We start from the raw sequence: 10,926 nt of genomic DNA, 5'->3' as shown, positions 1-10,926 counted from the left end.
AAGTGTTGAGGTGAACGCACCCTCGCAGCCACCAACACTGAACGCGGCCATTCACAACTCCGTCGTAAAATTATCAGATGATGAATTAGCCAACTGGTGATGCTGTGATGATTATAACTGATGTATATTGATTGGATTTACTCTATACTGAGAGAATTTACAATATATAGATATGTGGATGTGTTTATTATTAAAGTGAATTAAGATCTATTAATAAGTAAAAGAACAATGTAAATAAATGTATTTTTTCAAATATCCCTTCCCGTATCCGGCATTTTCTCATATCCGGTACGTTTTCGGCCCCATTGGTGCCGGATATAAGGGCTTTTACTGTATATATATATATATATATATATATATATATATATATATATACATATATATGCAGGAAAAACACTGGAAGCGTGTGTTCTTGGAAATGTAAGGTTGACTTCGAAGAAAAATTATTAAAGCAGAGCGCTTTCGTGTATTCACATCTTCAGTGCAAATAAAACGTGTTATTTACACTGAAGATGTGAATACACGAAAGCGCTCTGCTTTAATAGTTTTTCTTCGTAGTCAACCTTGCATATATATATATATATATATATATATATATATATATATATATATATTTATTTATTTATATATGTACGAGTATATACATACATATATATATATATATATATATACAATCTTTCATATATGTACAGTATATATATACATATTATTATATTATATATATACATATACCCCGTCTGGGGTATTGGCTGCTTGTTATTGTGGCAAAGTAGCATGCAGTTGATGCTTTAGGGTCTATATGGGGCGCCCCTACGGACCAGAGACACACATAATTTTGTCTATGATAGAGGAAAACTCTGTTCATAGAGAAATGATGACACTTTTATAGTACGACTGTCCCTCCGTTATGCTGTCCTCCAACCCCTTGTTGCTGTCCTGTACCATTTCTCTGAGTATTCCTTTTCTCTGATGGGGGAATTCCCTGTGGTGGGGGAAAAGAATACTGCCACCAAGTATTCCCACTTGGATCGTAAGAGGCGAGAAGAAAGGGACGAGGATTGGGACTAGGCATCCTTCTCCTTGTAGCCCTACAGGGGAAATTCCTAAAATAAAAAAATAAAAAAGGCATAAGAGGGGCTGAAAATCCTCGGACCAGCACCCTAAGGTTTGGGTCTTTTAATGTGTGTGGATGTGGTACAGATGAGAGTAAAAGGGAAGAGATAGGTAGTATGTTTGTGAGAAGAAAGATGGATGTGTTGGCTTTGAGTGAAACTAAGTTGAAAGGGAAGGGTGAGTGTAAGTTTGGGAGTGTAAGTGGGAGGTTATCAGGAGTGAAGAGAGGGCGAGGGAGGGAAAGGGTGGCTATTCTAGTAAGTGAAGAGATAGGTAAACGGGTAGTGGAGTGGAAGGAGGTTTCCTCAAGGATAATGTGGATGAAGGTGAAACTGGGGAAGGAGATGTGGGTCTTTGTAAGTGCATATGGGCCTGGTAGTGAGAAGAGTGTAGAAGAAAGGGAGGACTTTTGGATAGATCTAAATGAGTGCATAGAGGATTTGGGAAGAAATGTCAATGTGATAGTACTGGGAGACCTTAATGCTAGGGTGGGAAATGGTCCAATTGATGGAGTGGTTGGGAAATGTGGAGTTCCAGGAAAGAATCGTAGTGGAGAGTTGATGGTGGAAATGTGTCTAGAAAGAGAGTTGATGATAGCAAATACGGTGTTTCGGAAGAAAGTCAAGCATAAGTACACATGGGAGAGGGTGGTGGAGGGAAGGGTGGTAGATAGAGCGCTAATGGATTATGTAGTGGTAAATAGGATTATGATAGGAAGAGTTAAGGATGTACATGTGCTAAGGGGAGAGGGTGGGGGAATATCATAATTTTTTGGTGGAAGGTAAGTTGAAAGTGGAGGATAGATGGAGGAAGAAGAAAGGGACAAAAGGTAGGGAGGTTCTTAGAGTGAACTCTTTGAATGAGAAGGAAAAGGAGAAGGAGTACGGAAAGAAGCTGAAGGAGGAGTGGGAGGGAGTAAAGGGTAGAGTAGAGCTGGGTGTGGAGGAGGAATGGGGATGGTTCAAGGAGGGAGTCATAAAGTGTGCAAGGATGGTGTGTGGAACAAGAAGGACATGAGAAAATAGAAGAAAGGGTAGTGAATGGTGGAATGAGGAAACAAAGAAGGTTGTAGAAGAGAAGAAGCGAGCTTTCACAGATTGGTTACAAAATAGGACGAGGGAGTCATATGAGAGGTACAAAGAAAAGAAAAGAGAAGTAAAGCAAAAGGTAAGGGTTGCAAATGGGGTAAGAGTTTGACAGAAAATTTTGAAAGTTATAAAAAGATGTTTTGGAAAAAAATTAAGAGAGGAAGAGGAGGCGAATCAAGTAGAGAAGAAAATGTAAAAGGTGCAGATGGAGAGATGATAATGGAAGAGAAGGCAGTAAGGGGAAGATGGGCAGAATATTTTAGGGAGTTGCTAAATGTGAAGGAGGATAGGGAAGGAAAGATAGCTGCAGTGGGAAGTGCGAAGAAAATGAGAGTGATGAATGAGGAGAATGGAGGAGAAATAAGGAAGGATGAGGTGAAGGCAGTTGTTAAGATGATGAAAGCAGGTAAGGCACCTGGTCTGGATGGATGCCATGCGGAATATCTGAAAAAGGGAGGTACAGTGATGGTGGACTGGTTGGTGAGGTTATTTAATGTCTGTTGGAGAGAGGGTAGAGTGCCGGAGGACTGGAGGAGTGCCTGTATAGTTCCTCTTTACAAGGGAAAAGGGGACAAGTGTGAATGTAGTAGTTTCAGAGGGATTAACTTGTTGAGTGTAGTTGGGAAGGCTTATGGGAGGATCTTGATTGAGAGGATTAGGAGAGGAACAGAAGGAGTAATTGGTGAGGAACAGTGTGGATTTAGGACAGGTAGAGGTTGTGTAGATCAGATCTTTGTGGTAAGACAGATATGTGAGAAAACTATAGGAAAGGGGAAGGATGTTTTTGGGACTTTTATGGATCTGGAAAAGGCTTATGATAGGGTAGACAGGAAGGCACTGTGGGAGGTTATGCAGATATACGGGATAGGAGGAAAGCTTCTGGGAGCTGTCAATAGTTTTTATGAGAATAGTAGAGCTTGTGTCAGGATTGGAAATGGAGAGAGTGAGTGGTTCGAGGTAAAGGTGGGACTTCGTCAGGGATGCGTTATGTCGCCCTGGCTGTTCAACTTATACATGGATGGGGTGGTGCGAGAGGTAAATGCAAGGGTAGTGGGCAAGGGATTGGAGATGGTTAAAGAAAATTGAGAAAAGTGGGAGGTGAGCCAGCTGTTGTTTGTGGACGACACTACACTTGTGGCAGGATCGGAGGAGGGATTGAGGAAGTTGGTGGCAGAGTTTGGGAGAGTATGTGATAGAAGAAAGCTAAAGATAAATGTGGGTAAAAGTAAGGTGATGAGATGTACAAGGTGTGAAAGTGGCAGTAGACTGGAAGTGAACATTAAGGGAGAGCGACGGGAGGAAGTAGATATTTTTAGATACTAGGGTGCAAATGTGGCAGGGAAAGGTGGAGTGAAAGTGGAGGTAGAATGTAGATTGAGAGAAGCGAGTAAATGCCTTGGTGGATTAAAGAGTGTAATGAGGAATAGACATTTGGGAATGGATGCTAAGAAGAGACTGTATGAAGGAGTGATTGTGACAACAGCACTGTATGGCGCAGAAACATGGAACATAAGAGAAGAAGAGAGAAGGAGTTTGAATGTGTTTGAGATGAGGTGTTCTGAGAAGTATGATGGGGGTTACTAGGCTAGATAGAGTGAGAAATGAGGAGGTGAGGAGGAGAACAGGGGTGGAAAAGGAGCTGGGAGATAGGGTTGGTGAAAGAATATTAGGATGGTTTGGACACATGGAAAGAATGAGTGAAGAAAGACTAGTAAAAGAGGTGTGGAAGGCAGATGTGGAGGGAGTGAACATGAGGGGACGTCCTAGGATGAGGTGGATGGATGGGGTGAAGGGGGCTTTGGGGAAGAGGGGAATGTCTGTTGAGGAAGGACGGGAGAGGACAGAAGACAGGGGTGAATGGAGAATGGTTGAATATGGATGATGTTGTGATTGCATGAGGTGGAATGGGCGGGTGGATGGGGGGTGAGGTAGTATGTGTGAGCAAAATTTGACGCAGCCCGAAGGGATTTCTCCCCGTCCTCTCCTTTTATGCAATGGGGGGACGGAGAGGGGGGTATCCGATTTAATGAAGCGGCCTTGCTGTGGATGTGCTTTGTCTTGCGACACTGCTTCTGACCCAGGGCAGTGGACAAGGTGCAGGGATGACCCGTCATTCAGGAGGTGCTAAGATGAGAGGGAGGGTGGAGGGGTGTGGAGTGTATTCAGGGATGGAATGGGTGGGCATGATTTTATGCCTTTTTCTTGTTGGCTACCCCTCTTGTAAGGAGGAAAAAGCCTTGGTATATGTATGTATGTATATATATATATATATATGTACATATATATATATATATGTACATATATATATATATATATATATATATATACATATATATATATATATGTATATATATATACATACATATATATATATATATATATATATATATATATATATATATATATAAATATATACAAGTAAAGTTAATCTCCACCAAATTATCAGCGAGGTCTGGACAATTGGGGAGGTACCTCACATACTGAAAGATGCTAATGTCATCACCCTCATTAAGAAGGGAGATAGGGCTAACTGTGGCAATAGCAGGGGCATACCTCTCCTTGCGGTGGCCGGTAAAATTGTTGCTAAGATCATGCTTTCTCGACTTAGGGATAAAATAACTGAAACAAACATTCCGGAGAGCCAATGTGGCATCCGTAAACATCGTAGCACCACAGACATGGTGTTCTGCCTGCGCCAGCTGCATAAGATAGAAGGGAAAAAGACCTGATCCAGGCCGCCGAGTTAGCTGATGCCCAAGCCTTGATGATAGAGACTTGGGGAATCGAAACTCGCAGGCAAAGGCCCATTGTGAGATCCTCTTCTGGTTATCGCCCTGAAGGAGCAGGTGGTAAAGTAGGAAGTAACATAAATTATAATCGTATTTCCCGGCCAGTACAGTGTAATTATTGTAAAAAGACAGGTCACTCCATTCAAGAATGTAATCATCCAGGTTGTAAAGCCTCAAGCAAATTTAAAGATCATAGTGCCTAATCTAAACCTATTGCAGCCTCTAATGTTCATAATCCCCATACTTCTTTTGACCCATACATTTTCCAAGGAAGAGTATCTTTACATAAAGGTGGTCCTAATTACCCCGTTACCATACTCAGGGATACAGGGGCAGCCCAGTCAATTCTCCTCTCAGATGTCATTCCCAATATATCCAATGCATTTACAGGTGAAAAGGTTTTATTATCTGATCTTACAAGTCAAACTTCTTACCCCCTAGCAGAAGTTTATCTAGAATGTACATTCCTTACTTCTCAAGTGCAAATTGCAGTACGTCACGGATCCTTACCTATTCACGGGATAAAGTTCCTGTTGGGTAACGATCTCGCTGATACCCTAATCATTCCCCCACCAAGGACAGTAGGTGAACCTTTACCTGCAAGTCCCACCCTTGATTTGGATGAGAGTTGTCCACATCTGTTTCCAGCCTGTGCTGTAACTCGATCCCAAAGTAAGGTAACGTCTTCTTCTCCACCCTCACATTCCTCATCCTTACTCAAGTCCTTACCCACCTCTCCTCCGTCCTTTGGTAAGGAGGATTTAATCAACAAAACCCTAACCAAGGACGAACTCGTCCAAGCTCAACAGAAGGATGATACACTCTCCTACTTACTACACATAGCCACAACCAAAGCAGACATAGACTCCACCCCTTGCTTCTATTTTCAAGATGGGATCTTGGTGAGAGTATACAGACCCCTGCCTATAATAAACTACAACCATGGGCAGAAAAACACCAAATTGTACTTCCTCGCTCAGTCAGAAATAGTGTATTGAAATTAGCTCATGATGGTTTTGGAGGACACTTAGGAGTGAGGAAAACATACTTCAAAATACTTGATCATTTTTTCTGGCCAGGAATGCGAAAAGACATCTCTAACTTCATCAGGACCTGTCACGTCTGCCAGGCTGCGGGTAAGCAAAATAAAAAAATTCCTAAAGCCCCAATTATGCCCATTCCTATCAGTGAGGAACCCTTTGATAAAATAATTATAGATTGTGTGGGACCATTACCTAAATAAAAAAAAGGGTAATGAATACATGTTAACTGTCGTCGATGTGGCTTCCCGTTACCCGGGAATCATTAAGCCCTTATTGTCAATGTTTACCTATAAAAGAATTCCTAGACAAAGTCAATCTGATCAAGGAACCAATTTTACTAGTTCTATTTTCAACCAGGTCCTTACGGAGTTAGGGATAGAGCACGTTACATCCTCCGCTTACCACCCGCAATCTCAGGGTTGTGTGGAAAGGTACCATCAATCGCTGAAAGCCATGCTGCGCAAATATTGCCTAGATACAGGATCCAGTTGGGACTCTAATCTCGATTGGATTCTCTTCTCCATCAGAGAAGCTAACCATGAGGCCATGGGGTTCTCACCCTTTGAATTGTTATACGGGCGATCCTTAAGAGGTTCCTTAACCTTGTTCAAAGAACAATGGTTTAAGTCAAATCAAGAGAAAACTAATGTTAATTCATATATCCAGAATTTGAGAAATAAATTGCAGGAGGTGAGAGCTGTGTCCAAAGCCCATTTTCCCAGTTCCAGAAAAGGAGTAAGATGGAGTATGATAGAACCTCCAAAGTAAGAACTTTCAAGGTAGGAGATATGGTGTTAGCCTTTCTCCCTCCATCATCTAACCCTTTTCATAAAAATTTCTTTGGTCCATATAAGATCCTAGAACAACAAGGACCTTTAAATTATATAATTGAAACTCCTGACAGAAGGAAAAAACAGCAGCTGGTACACATAAATCTTATCAAACGTTACCTTTCCAGACCACCAGAGCAGGATACCAAGACCATGCCCATATCTATTGTGAATCCTGTAACATTACCGAAGGACGAAGGTACCCCAACTATAGATTTCCCCCTGCCCCAACAGTGCCTTCTCCAATAGGGAAACATTGCACCACCTGGATAAGTATCTCTCTGGGCTTCACCCAAGTCAAAAAAAATAAATTAATCAATGTCATTAGACGGTTTCCAGAAATTACCCTAGACCACCCAGGCTTATGCAATGTTTTCCAACATAATAGTCAGTTAAAAGATACAGATCAAGTTCCCATTAGACAGCGTTTATATCCCTTAAACCCCGAAAAGACTGAAATAATTAAAAAGGAAGTCCAGTATCTCCTAGATCATGGTTTGGCAGAACCTAGCCATTCCCCTTGGGCTTCACCCTGCCTTTTGGTACCAAAGGCAGATAACACGTTTCGTATGTGTACAGACTATCGTAAGATAAACAATGTCACCGTCCGGGATGCATACCCGTTGCCCCTTATTGAACAGTTACTAGATATGATAGGTGATGCCCCGTTCATATCTACCATAGACTTGCTCAAAGGCTATTATCAAGTAGCCTTAACCGAAAAAGCGAAAGCCATCTCTGCCTTCGTAACCCCTTTTGGTCTGTACCAATACAGAGTGATGGCGTTTGGACTTACTAATGCCCCTGCTACCTTCCAGAGGTTAATCAATGCTGTCATCTAAGGTCTACCTGGAGTAGGAACATATCTCGACGATGTGGTGGTGGTAGCTGACAACTGGGAAGGCCACTTGGCCCGACTAGATGGTCTATTTCATCATCTGAAGGAGGCGGGCTTGGTGATCAACTTGTAGAAGTCCGTGTTTGCTCGAGGGACCGTGACTTACCTAGGCCACACCGTAGGTGGTGGTTCGGTGCGCCCTAAGAAAGCCAACGTAGAAGCGATCCTAGCCTTCCCTACATCAAGGACAAGGAAGGAGGTGATAAGGTTCCTTGGGATGGCCGGTTATTATCGCCGCTTCTGCAAGAACTTCTCCACCGTCGCGGCTCCCCTTACCGACCTGACCAGCTTGGCCAAATCCTTCCAGTGGTCCCCATCCTGCCAGACGTCTTTCGAGAACATCAAATCGTTCCTGACTTCCGAACCGGTGCTAAAGACGCCTAACTACCACCTACCATTCCACCTGCAAATAGATGCCAGTGGAGTTGGAGTGGGCGCAGTGTGCTACAACCTGATCCTACCTCCCCCATTCTCCATCCTGTGGCCTTCTTCTCGGCAAAGCTCAACAAACATCAAGAGAGCTACTCCACCATAGAGAAGGAAGCCCTATCCCTCGTCCTGGCAATCAAGAAGTTTCTGTGTTATCTCTAGTCATCAACAACACCCATCAAGATATTCACCGACCATAACCCTCTCGCTTTCATTCAGAAAGCAAAGCTGCAGAATCAGAAGATTCTTCGTTGGGCTCTAACCTTACGAGAGTACCATCTAGATATCCACCACATAAAAGGGCCTGACAACATCATAGCTGATACTCTCTCCCGGGCTCCAGTCAGCTAGCCTCTTTCGTGTTCCCCTTCAGAGGTCTTCGGTGGGGGGGGGGGGTCACGATATTACCCCTAGCCAGGTGACACGGTACCCCGTCCGGGTGTCAAAGTACCCATTCACCTAAATGACACCCTTACTACTACACTGCCATCCTACTCCGAAGAAACAAGCAGTCAGCCTCCTCCTCCATCCCCAACTCGGTCGCTCCGCAGCCAAGCTGTAGTTCAGCAGTTATGTCTGAATGACTGCCCTCAGACAATCACTGGCCAAGACGTCAGCCTAGTTCCCTTATATAAAGCTAGGCATTCCCCACAATCAACAGACTTGCTTCTAGCTAGCTGCCAGCTTCGCCCCCTCTGGATTGAAGTAATCATTGCTTGGACAACCGACGACTCGACGTGCCAGGTTTCAGTCTTACCCATTCTCAAACATTCTACATATCTCATTCCCCGTTTATTCTTATTGTGTTAGGATTAATATTATTATTGTTTTGTTAATTTATGTTGTATGTTTGATTATATTCCATACTGAAATATTAAATGGTTCATACTGTCCTCTGTCTTTTGGCATACCAAATGTCTGATGCGTTCTATATTCCCCTTCTAACTTTGTTGTGGCTTGAGCACTCGGTATGCCATTGTGGTTAACAAATATCTTTCCAGCCTGAGCCATAACACACCGTATATAGATTTTGTTCTTCACAACACGAGGCGATTCTTTTCAGTTAAGAGGAACCCATCTCTGCTTTTGTGGGGGAAGGAAGTGATGTGAACATAGTGAAACCATCGTCAGTTGAAAACAGTCCTTCAAACCTGTATTATCACTACCATCAGTTTCGTATAAAGCAATGTCTTATGTGATAAACAAGTAAAATCTATCTACAAAACGTTTCCTAAAGAATTTAATAAAAGAAAAATCAAATCCCTTTTTATTCGGAAAAAAATTCTAAATATTCTGCACAAATGATAATTTGAAGTTTTGGAAAAAAAAAAGCTCTCAAATTTCATATATAAAAATCTAAGAACTTGCAATAGAAGTGTATATATATGTATATGTATATATATATATATATATATATATATATATATATATATATATGTGAGAAATTTGCTAGTGAACAGCAACATCAATCAGATAATTTTCATGACCGTCGCGGAGAGGATTCAAACCTGCTGCTCAAGACGCCAAGAAGCCCCATGACTGCCGTCTTACACCGCTCGACCACTGATGCTTAAAATCGTATGAACTCAGAACAGTACTGGTTCTCGAGAGTGAGAAGGTCGCTAATTGCGGCCCTAATGATCTTTTCACAATACGACCAAGCACATTTGTGGGAGGGGTAAGGACCGGAACTAATCCCTTTCACGCTTCTCACCATTGTAACCATATGAGAAATTCGCTAGTGAACAGCGACATCAGTCAGACAGTTTTTATGACCATCGCGCAGCAGGTTCGAATCATCTGCGCGACGATCATAACAATTATCTGATTGATGTCGCTGTTCACTAACGAATTTCTCATACGGTTACAATGGCGAGAAGCATGAAAGGGGTTCGTTTCCATCCTTACCATTCCCACGAGTGTGCTTGGACGTATTGTGAAAAGAGCATTAGGCACGCAGTTTGCGACCTTCTCACTCTCGAGAACCAGTAGTGTTCTGAGTTCATACGATTTTAAGGATCAGTGGTCGAGCGGTGTAAGGCGGCAGTCATGAGGCATCTTGGCGTCTTGAGCAGCAGGTTCGAATCCTCTGCGCGACGGTCATAAATTAGCGAAAGACCTGTAGATCAGATGTGGGAAATATTTCAAAATACGATTACTAAGATGATTCATATTTACATCCCATTTAAGAACAGATGCCCCCCCAAATCAGGCTTGCCCAAAGTAGCTTGACAAAGAAATTGAAAATAGTATTGCTAAAAGGAGACAGACTTATTAGAGATACAAGTGTTCGGGTGCACCTAATGACTATCAAATATATGTAATAATACAGAGATAAAAAAAGAGATAACGACAATACAAAATGAATATCGCTGATAAATCCAGAGACAATCCCAAAGAATTCTATAGTTACATTAAAAATAAAAAGATTATTAGGAATCACATTGGCCCATTATTATCTGCTGACGGCCAACTTGAATATTCAAATGAAGGAATGTGTGATATCTTAAACAACTATTTTAGCTAAGTATTCGTAAACGAAACTCAAAGTGAACTCCATACTGAAACCCGTGAAAAGTCTAGGGTGAACTTCGGTAAATATAACAAAAGAAAAAATTAAAAGATATATAGAAAAATTCAAAGGTGATAAACACCAGGGCCTGACGGATGGCATCCAATAACTTTTAAAGAAAATGAAAAATGAGATTGCTGTTCCATTAGAAACTATTTTCAAGA

Source organism: Oratosquilla oratoria, chromosome 30 (genome assembly GCF_046742065.1).
Source record: "Oratosquilla oratoria isolate Oo_2021 chromosome 30, ASM4674206v1, whole genome shotgun sequence".
NCBI classification, from domain to species: Eukaryota; Metazoa; Arthropoda; class Malacostraca; order Stomatopoda; family Squillidae; genus Oratosquilla; species Oratosquilla oratoria.
Note: the sequence above shows the minus strand (reverse complement) of the source record.